Source organism: Equus quagga, chromosome 9 (assembly GCF_021613505.1).
Source record: "Equus quagga isolate Etosha38 chromosome 9, UCLA_HA_Equagga_1.0, whole genome shotgun sequence".
NCBI classification, from domain to species: Eukaryota; Metazoa; Chordata; class Mammalia; order Perissodactyla; family Equidae; genus Equus; species Equus quagga.
In genome coordinates, this window is record NC_060275.1 from 118,647,221 (window position 1) to 118,661,014 (window position 13,794).

The window sequence follows — 13,794 nt, forward strand, 5'->3', positions numbered from 1 at the left end:
TTGACCCTCATCCTGAGGATATCCACCTCTTACTTAATCTCCGTGCTCTGTTTTCTCAAACTAAGGATGAGGATCATCAGTTCAGTTTGCCTAAAGCAGGACCACGAAGGAAGAGGTACATTGGGTTTATTATTAACAACAAAAGATGACCCCAAAGCTGCCAATCGCGCCGTGCTGAGCCTGGCCTGGCCTCTCCTGAGGGCCTCATCCTCCAGGAGCAGGTTCTCTGGAAAGAGGTTTTGTTGGTTGGGTCTGAGGCTTCACTGGAAGGACCCTTTAGGCCCTAGTAAGAGGTTTGCTCTCCAGGCATGGTGAAAGTGTAAGCACTTTGAGAGAGAAGCGAAGGCAAAAATAGGTACTGCTTTCGTTGTTTTTAACTTTAGACAGAAGGCAGCTGGAAAAGAGCACACACTTCCTTAGTCCACTTCCCTTTCCTGCCTCCTTCCTCTCTTCCTCCTTTTACCCCTCGGGTTCCAGATCACTTTTGTTTAGATCATTTATCCTTTGGGCATGATTAAGCTTGAATATTCAATGTGTGTGCGCGTGTGCATATTTCTTCTTTATTCCAAGCACAGTAGGTCTTGGTGGTCTGGAACGAAGCCTGAAGACGTCTATAAAACAAGCGCTCTGGAGCTGGGCGTTGGCTTTATTCGAGAGCCAGCTTCCTGAGGTCATTGGGAGAATGACCAGCAGTTACAGGAACCCTTTGGTGATTCTTTATGAAGAAGGAACTTATCTTCATCAGGCAAAACTCAGCTGAGTGTTTGATATGGTCTTGGATAATCCAGTATGTTATGAAGCAGACGTTCCAATCCACCCACTCTGGTGAGTAACCCGTGTGCATCTCATTTCCACAGTAAAGCAGTGTGAGTACTTTCCTTAGTGCGGGCTCTTCTACCCACCTGCCTGTGTGACGGGAGCAAGACGGAACTTCCCTGAACCCTCTGGGGGTACCTGAAGGTGGCACCAGGGCAACACAGGTCCCAAGAACAGGTGTTGGGAGCGTAAATTCTGGGTGGGGTGGAGGGGAAGTGTGTTCAAGCACCAGCAATCCCTAAATATTGAGCACTTCCCCTCACCCGGGATCAGTGGGCAGACAAGGTTTCTGCCAGAAATGATTTTATAGACATCTGAAATTTATTCCTTTTATACAACAGTACAAGTTTTCACAGAAACTTTCTTCTAAAATGTTTTGCGTGATTCCTTGCTATCAATCCAGAATACACAAGACACAGCTCGAGCCCTCTTAAGGGGACCTGGACACCCCCAATGCCACATGTATATGGAGTACCTACTAAAGGCCAAGCCCTGGGGATGGAATGATGAGTACAGCCTTAGTACAGGAAGGGTGGGGGGCCTAGAGGAGCCCCTGGACTGTGCCAACCCGGCCATGAGGGCCAGGGGGTCCTGAAAGTCGATGGAGTAGGATGCCCAGGTAGCTTCATTCCCCAGGAAATAAACCAACTCAGGGGTTAACTTTCTTTGCTGTGTGGTAACTACAGGCCAGTGTGGGTGCTTTACTGTGTCTTGGGTGTGATCCCATGTGCAAAGCTAGGAGGGAGCTCCTGGGAGGCACGCATTACAGATGAGGAGACCGAGGCCCAGCAATCTGCACGTGGACTTTGGGACCACAGCCCCTCACTGACAGGGGCTTGTTCTGGGAGATGATGGCTCTTTCTCATCCCATTCCCTGCCAGGAAGGAGGGATGGAGCCCTGGACCCCGCTCTATCACTCACCCATCATGTGCTAGAACCAACCAACCAAGACACTTCCCAGTCCTTCCTGTCTCAGGGTCCCCACTGACGGTCTCTGTGGAAAGAGCACAGTGGTGAGAATGGTCCAGGACTTTGAGGAAGGCAGGTCTGAGCTGAGATCTCATCTTGAACAAGCAGCTTCCCTCCCCAAGAACCTCTTTCCTCATCTTTATTATTATTATTATTATGTGATGAAGATTGTCCCTGAGCCAACATCTGTGCCCATCTGCCTCTACTTTATATGTGGGATGCCCATCACAGCATGGCTTGACAAGCAGTGCATAGGTCCACGCCCAGGAGCCAAACTGGTGGACCCTGGGCTGCCAAAGCAGAGTGGGCGAACTTAACCGCTGCATCACTGGGCCGGCCCCTTTCCTTGTTTTTAAAATGAACAAAATGAGGCTTAGATTCAGGATTGCTGGAGGAATTGGGGTTATGTAGAGTTGACCATATGGTCAGACCAGTACATGATTCCTCTTGCTGTTTCACAACATGGCCCAGGGATTGCTCCAAGGGAGCTCTTCACCCAACTGCACAGCTCAAAACCTTCCCACTCACCTCCATACTTGGCTCCACCACCCTGACCAGCCCCCTGTGCACAACTAATGCTTTGGAGGAACTGGACTCAACTTCCTCCTTGAAGACACCCCCAGATGTCCTAGCTCTTCATATGCCCTCACACAGCTCCCCAAACCTAGAGATTTCTCCTCTCCCATTTACAGGTCTGCTGCAACCCTGATTTGATTCACTCTTTGATCTGGGGAAGACTATGTCCTAACTTCCTCATCCTTAGGTTGGATTTAATATTGATCTTGCATGCCCCTCCCCACCACAGAATAATTTGTCTAGTACAAACCTCTACCCCAACTCAGGGGTCTGCCCATATGTCCAAGAGCCAGTAGTTAAGCAATTTCAAGTACAGAAAAATTTTGGTTTTTATTTCTTAAGGATTTCTAGGTTTGTTAAATAAAATTATATTTTAAAAGCATGAAATAGATTTTTAAAAGCTCTACAAAGTTTAAATTTAGAACACTTGCTGAAAGTAAAGTGCAGCAGAATCAAGTGTATTCATAATGAAGTTTTAATTTAATTGAAGTTATACATAGAAACATCTGCAGTTCATTTATCCTTCAATCAAAACTTATTCCCTGATTAAGGCTCATATGTCTTTAACTGCTTTTGGTTTTTTTCAACCACCTTTTGAGATAGACTTTGATGAATTTTTAAAGACTTTGAACAGGATGTTGAGGAGGAACAGCCAATCAGAGAAGAATTTGTGGCCTGATTATCTTTCTTTAAAATATTTATTTTTAATGCATATATTATATACTTATAGTTATTATTTTAACAGAAGGTACATGTGTGGTGTTTTGGGAATCACTCTTGAAGTTGTCAGATAGGCCTATGGATAATATATCCAAGGAAATTTAAAAATATAAAAAATTAGATCAATAAATGGAAAATTTTACTAGAAGATTAGAATCTAAAGAAAAAAGAAAAGAAGAGAAATGATTAAGTTTTCCAACTAAAAACACAGTATCAGAAACTAAGAACTCAATTGATGGGTTTAACAGCAGATTAAATAAAAAAGACAGATGAGAGAGTCTCTTCTGGAGACAGTTAACTGTCGACTGGAAAATGGGTCAATGGAAATACTTGCATTAAAACACAGAGAGGAAGAAGGATACAAAACAGAGAAAATAATAAAAGTGCAGAGGAGACACAGTGACGAAGGCTAACACACATGTAATTGGAGACAAAAGAGAAGAAAAAGGAGGCAGAAAAAATATTTGCAGAGATAATGGCTAACCATTTTTTCATGCTTATAAAAAACATGAACCCTCATATTCAAAATCTCTAAGGACTATGGGCAGGATAAATATAAAGAATACCATACCTGGGAATATCATAGGAATACTGCTAAAAACTAAACTCAAAGAGAAAAATCTTGGTTCAGGATCAACCATAAAACTTACAGCTGACAGTTCAACAGAAATGATGGAAGAGAGAAGGCTATAGAATTATATATCTAAATGTGCTGGAAAATAACCACAAGGTAGAATTCTATATCTAATCAAAATATCTTTCACAAATTTAAGTAAAATAAATATATTTACAGATAAACAGAAACAGAGAGAATTTACCAAGGGTAGACCTACACAAAAATAAATATTAAGGGGTGTTCTTTGGGTAAAAGAAATGTGATCCAAAATGGGAGAATAGAACATCAGGAAGAAATAAAGAACATCAGAAAGGGCACACATGTGACTAAATATAAATTAACATCACTGATGCAATAAAAGCAATAATAGTCACAGCATATTGGGGATATTGTAATAAATGTAGAATTTTAAAAAGGTACTGAAAGAAGGTGGCCATATTTGGATAAATGAGAATTATTAAACTGGAAGACAGTGAAGGAAATTACTCAGAAGGTAGCCCAGAAAAATAGAGATTGAGAGATTAAGGACATAACAAAAAGACTAAAAGCAGAAGCACTAAATATTTTTAAATGGTAAGGAGATTTTTTAATAGAACCCGAATAAGAATATTCTAGAATTCAAAGAACACACACATACTCAGTTTGAAAACCACATGAACACTGAGAAATACAACTTTAAAAAAATCCACATCTAGACAGTGAGGGATTGTACAAAACAGAAGAGATCAAGGGAAAAGCTTAAATACAAACAAATAAAAAGACATAAAACCTTCAAAATGACAATGACTTTTCATCAGAAGCTATAAAATGTAGAAAGCACATAGTTAAACAATTCAAGATGCTGTAGGAATCATTTTAAACCTAAAATGCTCGTCTGCCTGAAGCATCATTCAATATCTCTTCCTTGAAGTGTTGGCAAACCTGCTCAGCGAAAATGCCCAGGCTCGCCTAAATCTAGGTCCATAAGGTCTCTTTCCTAAGTCTGGGTTTATTTTTATTTTATATAAAATTATTGATTGTTTTCTCCTTACAAGTGGTTGGGGCATGAATCATCATTCGAAAATGAAGCACAATAAAGAAATTTTCAGAAAAGAATCAAGACTGAGAACCTTTACATTGTCTCACCACAGCTATGTGAATATTAAAAGTCGGGCTTCAATTTTATAAACTTGAACCCAGAAACAAGGAGCATGAGAGGAAAACATAAAGCAAGAATGCTGGTAAATATATGGAGAAATTTGAGAAAGAATTATTATGGAATTAGTCACTTGTGAGTTGAAAAACAAGATGGAAATAATATATTGAACAACATGCTGTTGAAGGTAAGGAAACGATCAGTTAAACGTTAAAACTTTGTCAGTAACAAGGATGATGAAGTTAGTAATACACTTTTCAAAAAGTGATTGATTTTATACGTGAAGTAAATATTTTGACTTTTTATATAAGACACAGCACTTCAAAATTAATAAGAGGAAAATGAGTAAATAAATCTAACAATGGAATTGAGAAAAAATAAAAGGAGACCACAAAAGAAGAAACGAAAGTGCATAGTAAATGAAAACTTTAACACAAATTGACAGAAATAATTGTAAATATGTTAGTAATTAAAATTAATGTAAAAATGATAAATTGTCTTATTTAAAGATAAATATTGTCAGGAAGAAAAAAACATCCAGCAGTATCCTGGTTAAAGATGAGGAAAAAGTAAAAATAAAAAATGTTTTCACAGAACATACTAGCCAGTAAAAGATGTAGTTGACAATATCAATAAGGAAAGAAATAAACTTTTTGGCAAAAAAAAGCATATAAGAAAAATAAGGTGATTTCTTAATGGTAAAGGGAGAAATTCAGCAAGAAACTCTAAAAGTACTTACATGCACACAATAACTGACTCAGAACATATACTAACAAATATAAACACAGGAAACAAGGTAACGAATTTGTCATCACAATTGGTAAATTTAACAAAATATCCTGAAAATGGATAGAGCAAGCAAATCAAATTCTGTTATAATTAAAAAAAGATGTGAACAACACAAACCATCAAGCTTGATCAAATAAATATCCATGGAACTCTGCACCCAGTGATTAGAAAATTCTCATTCTCTCTTTTAAATATGTCCAACTGTTGACAATTTAATGTGCACTGAAATTCAAAAAAGTGTTTAAAAGGTCAAACATGTTTATATCATACTGTTTCCTATCGACAACAAATATCATTACAAAGAAGCACAAAATAAGAGCCAACTAAAACATTTAGAAATTAAAACTCATGTCCTCATAATTTATGTCTCAAGGAAGAAATTATAATAAAAGCTAAAAGAGATTTCAAACTTAACAATAGCGAAAACACTTCTCGGGTGCGCACGCGATATTCTGAAGGAAAGGTACCTGACATTCATGTGCTACAAAAGAAGCAAGAGTGGACACTAATCAATGGAGAAAGTTACAGAAATCGCGTAAAAGCAAAGTTCGAAGGAGATTCTGAAAAATAAAATGAGCATTAATTAAATTTTAAAAATTAAGAAAAAATAGAATGCAGGAACAAAATTAATTTTTTCATTAAAAAATTAATAAAAATATACAACCATTTAAAAAACTGATCAAGAAAAATGCTTATTCAAATAATATTTTGATTATAAAATGAAATATAAGTACAGGGTAGAAATTTTTTAAAATCACACAAAAATGAATTTTATGCTATTTTATGATGCAAGTATAACCTTGACATCAAAGCCAGAAAGCAAACAGTAAAAAAAAGTAATAATGAAAACAAAAAAATACACCAGCACAGCATGATTTGATGAGTGGTGCATAGATCTGCACCTGAGATCCGAACCGGCGAACCTCGGGCTACAGAAGCAGAGAGCGTGAACTTAACCTCTATGCCACTAGGCTGGCCCCTTTATTAAGTTTTTTAATAAACTAGGCACTGTTCTAAGCACTTTACTTTCATAAACTCATTTGATCCTGACACCAGCACAGTGAGGTAAATACTATAATCTCTATTTTACATTGGAGACTACTGAAACACAGTTTGAATAATTTGCCCAAGTCCTTATACCTAGAAAGGTGAGGAGTATATAGCCTAATTATCCTTTTAGTAATATATATAAAAATAGTTATATATTATTGCATAATAATATTATCTATTATAATGTATAAATATTATATAAATATATATTCCTAAATAAAATTTCTGCAAACAAAATCTAGTAAGACAGACGGTAATGTTGCAATGTGGAAGAATTTCTTTAACAAAAAAAAACCATAGATATATATATATATATACATATACACATAAATCACAAAGGAAATAATGATAAATCTGGCTCCATTATCATTTGCAACTTTTTCGGGACAAAGAAAAAAGAACATAATTAAAATTAAAATATAAATCATATATTAAGAGAAAGTATTTTTTGACAAAAAAGATAATGCCATCTAGAAAAGTTTAAAAGCCTTACAAATTTATAGCAAACAGACAAATATAAGCAATTCATGGATAAGAAAATTCTATACTTACAATTATAAACAGATGGTCAACCTCACTAACCAGAGAAATAAAAAGTAAAATAACAATAAATAATATTTTATTCACAAATTTTCCAGAGACATGGGAGCTTACATCAATGTTGGTAGGCGTGCATGTGAGCCCACATACTTTGGAGAGAAATTGGGCCACGTACAGTAAATTAAAAATAATTATGACTCAGCAATTCTATTTCTAGAAATGCATTCTAGAGCAATAAGTTTTTCTTATTGCTGTATTCCCATTAAACCAATCATGCATATAGACTGATAAATTTTTATGCTATGTTTACACCAACATATTCATTTCTACTGTATTAAATATATAAAAAACTTTAACCGTAATGGTTACACTCATTTTTTAAATATGTCTGACGAAACTCAAATGTCATGTGATACACACTGTCATCCACAGCAAAATATATGAATAAGCTCTCTAAATCTCAGAAATGTTTTATTTTGTCTTTTAATCTTTGAATTTATATTTTCTTTCTTTCTTTCCTCTCCAAAGCACCAGTATGTAGTTATACAGTCTAGCGACAAGTCCTTCTAGCTCTTTTTCTATGTCAGCCACTGCCACAGCATGGCTACTGGCAGATGAGTGGTGTGGTTGTACCTCCAGGAACCAAACCCAATTTTCATTTCCAAGCATGGAATAATGATGGGAACAACTTACATAAAAACTGATTTTTCAGAGCATGCATTTTATAAATTATAATGCTCAACTAAACAAAGAAGAAATGTAGATAGATAGATGATGTAGATAGATAGATGATAGAGTTCAAAACATTGCCATATCTTTTTTGCCATGATGAATTAGAGTTCTACAATCTTTAACAGTTTTACTGACACTATCTGCTGTGTTTTCACAGGAAGGTCCCAGCAGCGTCGGACTCTTCACAATAGTGTGGGAAGAGGATAGGCAAGATCATTAAACATTGATCATTAGGCCTGCTGTCTCTCTCTCAGGAAAGTCCAGCACATCCCCTTCTAGTTTTACTCTTGGCATAAGACAGTGAAAGACACTAGTATTTCAAAGTGCCCCTTGTTGCCTAGAAGATTTTAAATTGTAGCAAAATTCACACTAGTAAGATTGAAGGTGGAAAATAGTTACACCCTTATTTGTAAAGTGGAGTGAGAAAGTGGGAAGGGGAGCTAAGGCAACTGGAAAAAAAATAAAACAGGTACAAAGAACAGATGCGATAAATAGAAAATAAACAGCATGGTTGTATTTAAATATAGCTAGATAGAAAACTGCATTAAAGATAAATGGCCTAATCTCTAAGTAAATGACTGGGATTGTCAGGGTTGCCTAAAAAAGTGATGCTCAAATATATGTCATTCACAAGAAATCCACTTTAAACCTGATGTATATAATTTAAAACTAAAAGCATGGAAAATGTATATCATGTTAACATTGAACATAAGAGACTAGAGCAGTTATATTAAAAGCAAGCAAAATATACTTAGGAAAATAAGTATTAATAGGAATAAAAAAGAGACATTTCACAATGATAATAAAAAAAGAAGACAATTCATCAAGAAGACAAAACAATCACAAACATGTATGCATCAAATAACAGATTCAAAGTCCGTGAAGCTCTGACAGACAGAGCTAATGAGAGAAATAAATAAATCCGTGCATGGATTTCCATAGTCATCTTGCAGTAACTAATAGGACAAGTAGATAAAAGTCAGCAACAACCCCATTAACCAACCTGACACAATTGATATTTACAGGACATTCCACTCATCAACAGCTGAATACACACCCTTTACAAGTACATCTAGATGACATGCTGGGCTGTCAAAAAATATTTTTTTAGAAAAATTCAAAGAATTAAAATCATGTAAATTGTGTTCTCTGATCCCAAAAAAATTAACATAAAAACTGAAAACAGAAAGATATACCCCCATTCTTCTCTGCTCTCATCAGCTATTCCCCTCCCCACCTCTCTCTGCTCCAGCCACACTAGCCTTCTGTCTTCTCCAACAGGAGGGGCACACTCACCACTGAACCTTGGCCCAGGCCCTTATTCCCCCATAAACCAGCACCCCCCAGGACCACCTCTTCTGAAGCCTTCTTAGCCATGGCCATCATTGATCAGGGTGAGGGGCGAGGGTGGGGAAAGACCTCTTTTCAGACTTGCTGGAGTGGTGACATGCTATGGAATATAAACAAGGATGAGAAGGTCAGGCCCAACTACCAAGGAATTAGACCCCATGCTTCTCACCAGGTTAGGCAAATAATTTCCACAAGGGTCGGGGTGTTGGTAAACACAATTCATCCCACTGTCATCAAGATTTGGTGTGAAATGTACACACACCTTGGTGATAAATCCAAACCACCAGAGTGTCTTCTTGGAGCCATCTTTCTATGGAGCCTGACGCTGCCCAGTGACTGTTTCCTGGCCCAGCAGCACAGAGCAGGCACAGTGCCGGGGCAGACACAGCACCAGGGCAGGCACTGCTGACACGCCGTAAAATACATTGTACCTGCACATTCCACAAAAATATCAGCCAGGAACATGTAACAATTTATATCTAAAGACAGAAATGATGCACCTTCTCCTAAATTATTTGACTGAATTTTGTCATAAAGAAAAACATTATCTAAGTCAATTGTCAAGATTTAAATATGTACGTGTAGGCTTTTAACTGTTTAAGTCATGCAACAATTTTGTTTTTTTAAAATATCCCATTTTATTCTATCATCTGCCTCCTCTACTTCCAAGTCTTTGTGAATTTAATTGCATTTTATGATCAACTTGTTGATACACTATTTTCTCTTCAAGAACTATTGCTGGCATTTGCATTAATTATGAAACCATATTGGTCAGAGTCACTTATGTTTAGCTATTTACTCTTTGTGATAATAATTATTATTATTCTCTTGTTCTTAAGTTTTCAATTTTGTTTTCTTTTTCATAGCCAACTGGCATATGCTTCCAGGAATTTTTTTCTCCGATAATTGTATAGAATTTCCTAATTCTTTAAAGACTTAAGAATATATCTTACTTTTATGTTTGAATGACAACTCCATTGAATACAGAATTCATGAGAAAAATACTTTTTCTTGTTTACTTTTGGTGAATTTTGAACTTTCTTTACCTTCCATCCCAAGGCCCTAGATTCATAACACCCCTATCTGCTGATGTTATCTTGGGAAACATCTGAAACCATTCATTTTTTATTTTCTCTGAAGTTCATGGGATGTTCTTTTTTCTACACTTGAAAATAAAAAAAAAAAGAACAGGCCTAAACATATTATTCTTTTGACTCTCTTTTTTTTTTGGTGAAGAAGATTGGCCTGGAGTTAATATCTGTTGCCAATCTTTCTCTTTTTCCTTGAGGAAGATTGTCTCTGAGCTAACTTCTGTGTCAATCTTCCTCTATTTTATATGTGGGATGCCACCACAGCACGGCTTGATGAACAGTGTGTAGGTCCACACTCAGGATCCCAAACCTGTGAACCCTGGGCTGCTGAAGTGGAGCGTGTAAATCCAACCACTACACCACCGGACTGGCTCCCTTGATTCAATTATTTTTACGACACACAGAGATCTTTTTGCAGTCCAGAAAATTTTTTGAGTGTAGACATTGATATTATTGGTACTGACATTTTACTCTGATTCATTAACTGTGATTTCTTTTTTGTGTGTGTGAGGAAGACTGGCCCTGGGTTAACATCTGTTGCCAATCTTCCTTTTATTTTTTTCTCCACAAAGCCGCGGTACATAGTTGCATATCCCAGTTGTAGGTCATTCTTGTTCTCTATGTGGGACACCTCCACAGCATGGCTTGAGGAGTGGTGAGTAGTTCTGGGCCCAGGATCCAAACTAGCAAACCGTGGGCCATAGAAGCAAAGCATGTGAACTTAACCCCTCAGCCATGGGGCTGGCCCCCCAATCTTCCTCTTTTTGCTTGAGGAAGGTTGTCCCTGAGCTAACATCTGTGCCAATCTTCCTCTATTTTTTTTTTGTATGTGGGATGCCACCATAGGGTGGCTTGATGAGTGGTGTGTTGGTCCACACCCAGGATCCAAACCCACAAACCCCAGGCCACTGAACTGGAGTGGGCAAACTCAACCACTACACCTCTGGGCCAGCCTCTAACTGTGATTTTTAATGGCTGTAATTACCCAAACGATAGAATTCCTTTCTTTGTCCTTGTCATATAGTATTTTTCAAATCCTGGAAAAATCTCAAGTCTAAATTTCACATTACTGATTCAACATTCTGCAATAGGAGCTCTTCTCCTTACGGAATTATAGGAATTCTCATAGAAATTTAATTGTACTATTAATTTGAAGTCTCCTTTCATTCTTTTCTCCTTTAATTTGGATTCTTTCAAATGCACGTGTTTATCTGGTCTCTATCCTCCTGTGGCCTCCTGCTCCCTTTCATAACAACTGTAGCTTTCTGCCCCCTCCCAAAGGAAACGGGAAATGGGGGAAAAAGGATTCTTTCTACCACGTCCTTCTGCTACCTGCAACAAATGGTTCTTAGCTCTGACTCTTCCTCGCCCCTTCTGTGAGAACACTGCGTACCCACTGCACCACAGACCTGGCTCAGGGCACACATGTTGACCTCTTATGTGGTGTCTTCATCTCTGAACACGGGTGGGCGGATTGAAGGCCGGTGTCTGCTCACCCACACGGGCAAGGCATATATTCTGCCCCGTCTGTCCACTTGGCAGACTCCATACGTCACATCTAAACCAAGAATGCAGTCGATAAGCATGTTTCCTAAACGTTTCAGTGCCTTAAAACGATTCTCTCCTAGCTGGGACCCTAAAGGCCTGAAGTGAAATTCGTTCCTGTTCCCTATGTCGTTTTTCTCACCCCTCTGGAGAATTCGATACGCGTACTGTGTGGTACACAGAGAACCACACCTTCCCCTGTCCCACCCCGACCCTGCAGTGTGCACTGCCGGGCTGACCTTTTCCTGTACACACACATGCTATGCTGATCAAGGGGCAGAGAGCAGGACGGGCTGTCTCAGGACAGTCATGGGAGAAAGGAGGGGATGGAAACCACCTGGTTTAACGGGAAGGGCCCTGTCTGGGAACCATAAGTCAGAGGAGGCGTTTGGGTGAGGGCGTCTCTCCCTCTGATCTGGGCAGGAAGGCGGAATCTTTCTCCAGGACGGGATTTCACAAATCCACATGGCGACGACATGCTTATGGAAATCCACGCAGTTTGGGTTTATGGATTCCCTTTGTTTTAACTCTGTCTTCTTGTGTATCATCTTGATTATTTCAGTGTTGTTTTAGAAAAGAAAATATCAGGCTCTGATAGTTACATGCCAAACTTACTTGGGTTTTTTTCTTATCTTATCCCTACTAGCAATAAAAACACTTTTGGAGGAGCCTACCTTTTGTTTAAATAGATCAACTCATCATTTTCTAGCTTACTAACCTGACTTTATTTCTTATGAATAAAGCAACCAACAAAAAAGTAAAATAATTTTTTCCGATGTACAAAAATGGGAGCGCATTTTTTTTAAATCAAGGATGCTGTAACTTCTGAGAGTTGCATTTTCCTGCTATAATCTATGTTATAACAGGTTCGGAACCACCGCCTTCCCTCCTGTCAGGCCCTCCTCTCCCAGGCACACCTGCTGACTGTTTCCTCTTGGTAATGCACCAGCCAAGGCCGCCACCAAGACCCTTGGTCTGTGCACGACACAGTCCACCAACATCAGCCTTACAAGATTTCTGTTGTCGTATACGTGTGTCTTAAGAGTCAGAAATGTACTCATGATGCCAGATCAGACGTATTGTTTTGTTTTGTTCTTCAGAGTCCATGTATCACATCCAAGCGCGCGAATATGTTGGATTTCTGACAATTTGGGTCTTTGTGTTGGTACAAATGAGAACATCCTCCTGTTTGAAGCCCACAGCTCAGCTGCAGAGGGCTGCTGAGAGCCTGGTACCCCGATGATAAAACAGAATGTGCTTTGAGAGCCATTTTCGTAGCAGAAGCTTCTGGAAATTTTAATTTTCCCTTTAAAATTGTTGAACCATTATTTAACCTCTTTTGTTTAATTTTCTTTTGGAAAGCCAGAGCACCCTTTGTGTTAAAATACATCTCACGGAAGCCTTAAGCATGGATGTTTTGGCGTTCAGCACTGGGAGCAAGATGAAGTTTCTATCTAATTATAAAAAATGTATGTATATATAATTATACAGCGAACAAGATTTCCACAAAAATTGCTTAAACTAGCTTAGTTTGTATAGTATCTACGTATAAGTTAAGCCACAGTTCTATACATACATATTTAAACAAATGTTATTGAAATCCTTCTTACAGCTTAATCATTGTAAATCAATGGATTATTTTATAAATATGATTCCGAACATATGTATGCACAGTGAAGTGCCTTCTATAGAAAATCGACAAGTGAGAACTTACCCCAAAAAGACATACTATTTATAAATCATATTTATCTACATACTGGAATAAAATGTGGGCAAGGACTTCATTTATCAGTAATTTGTTTATTAGCCAAGTCAATTATCATAACAGCTTTTCAGAAACTGTTTTTTAAAATGTATTCTAATTC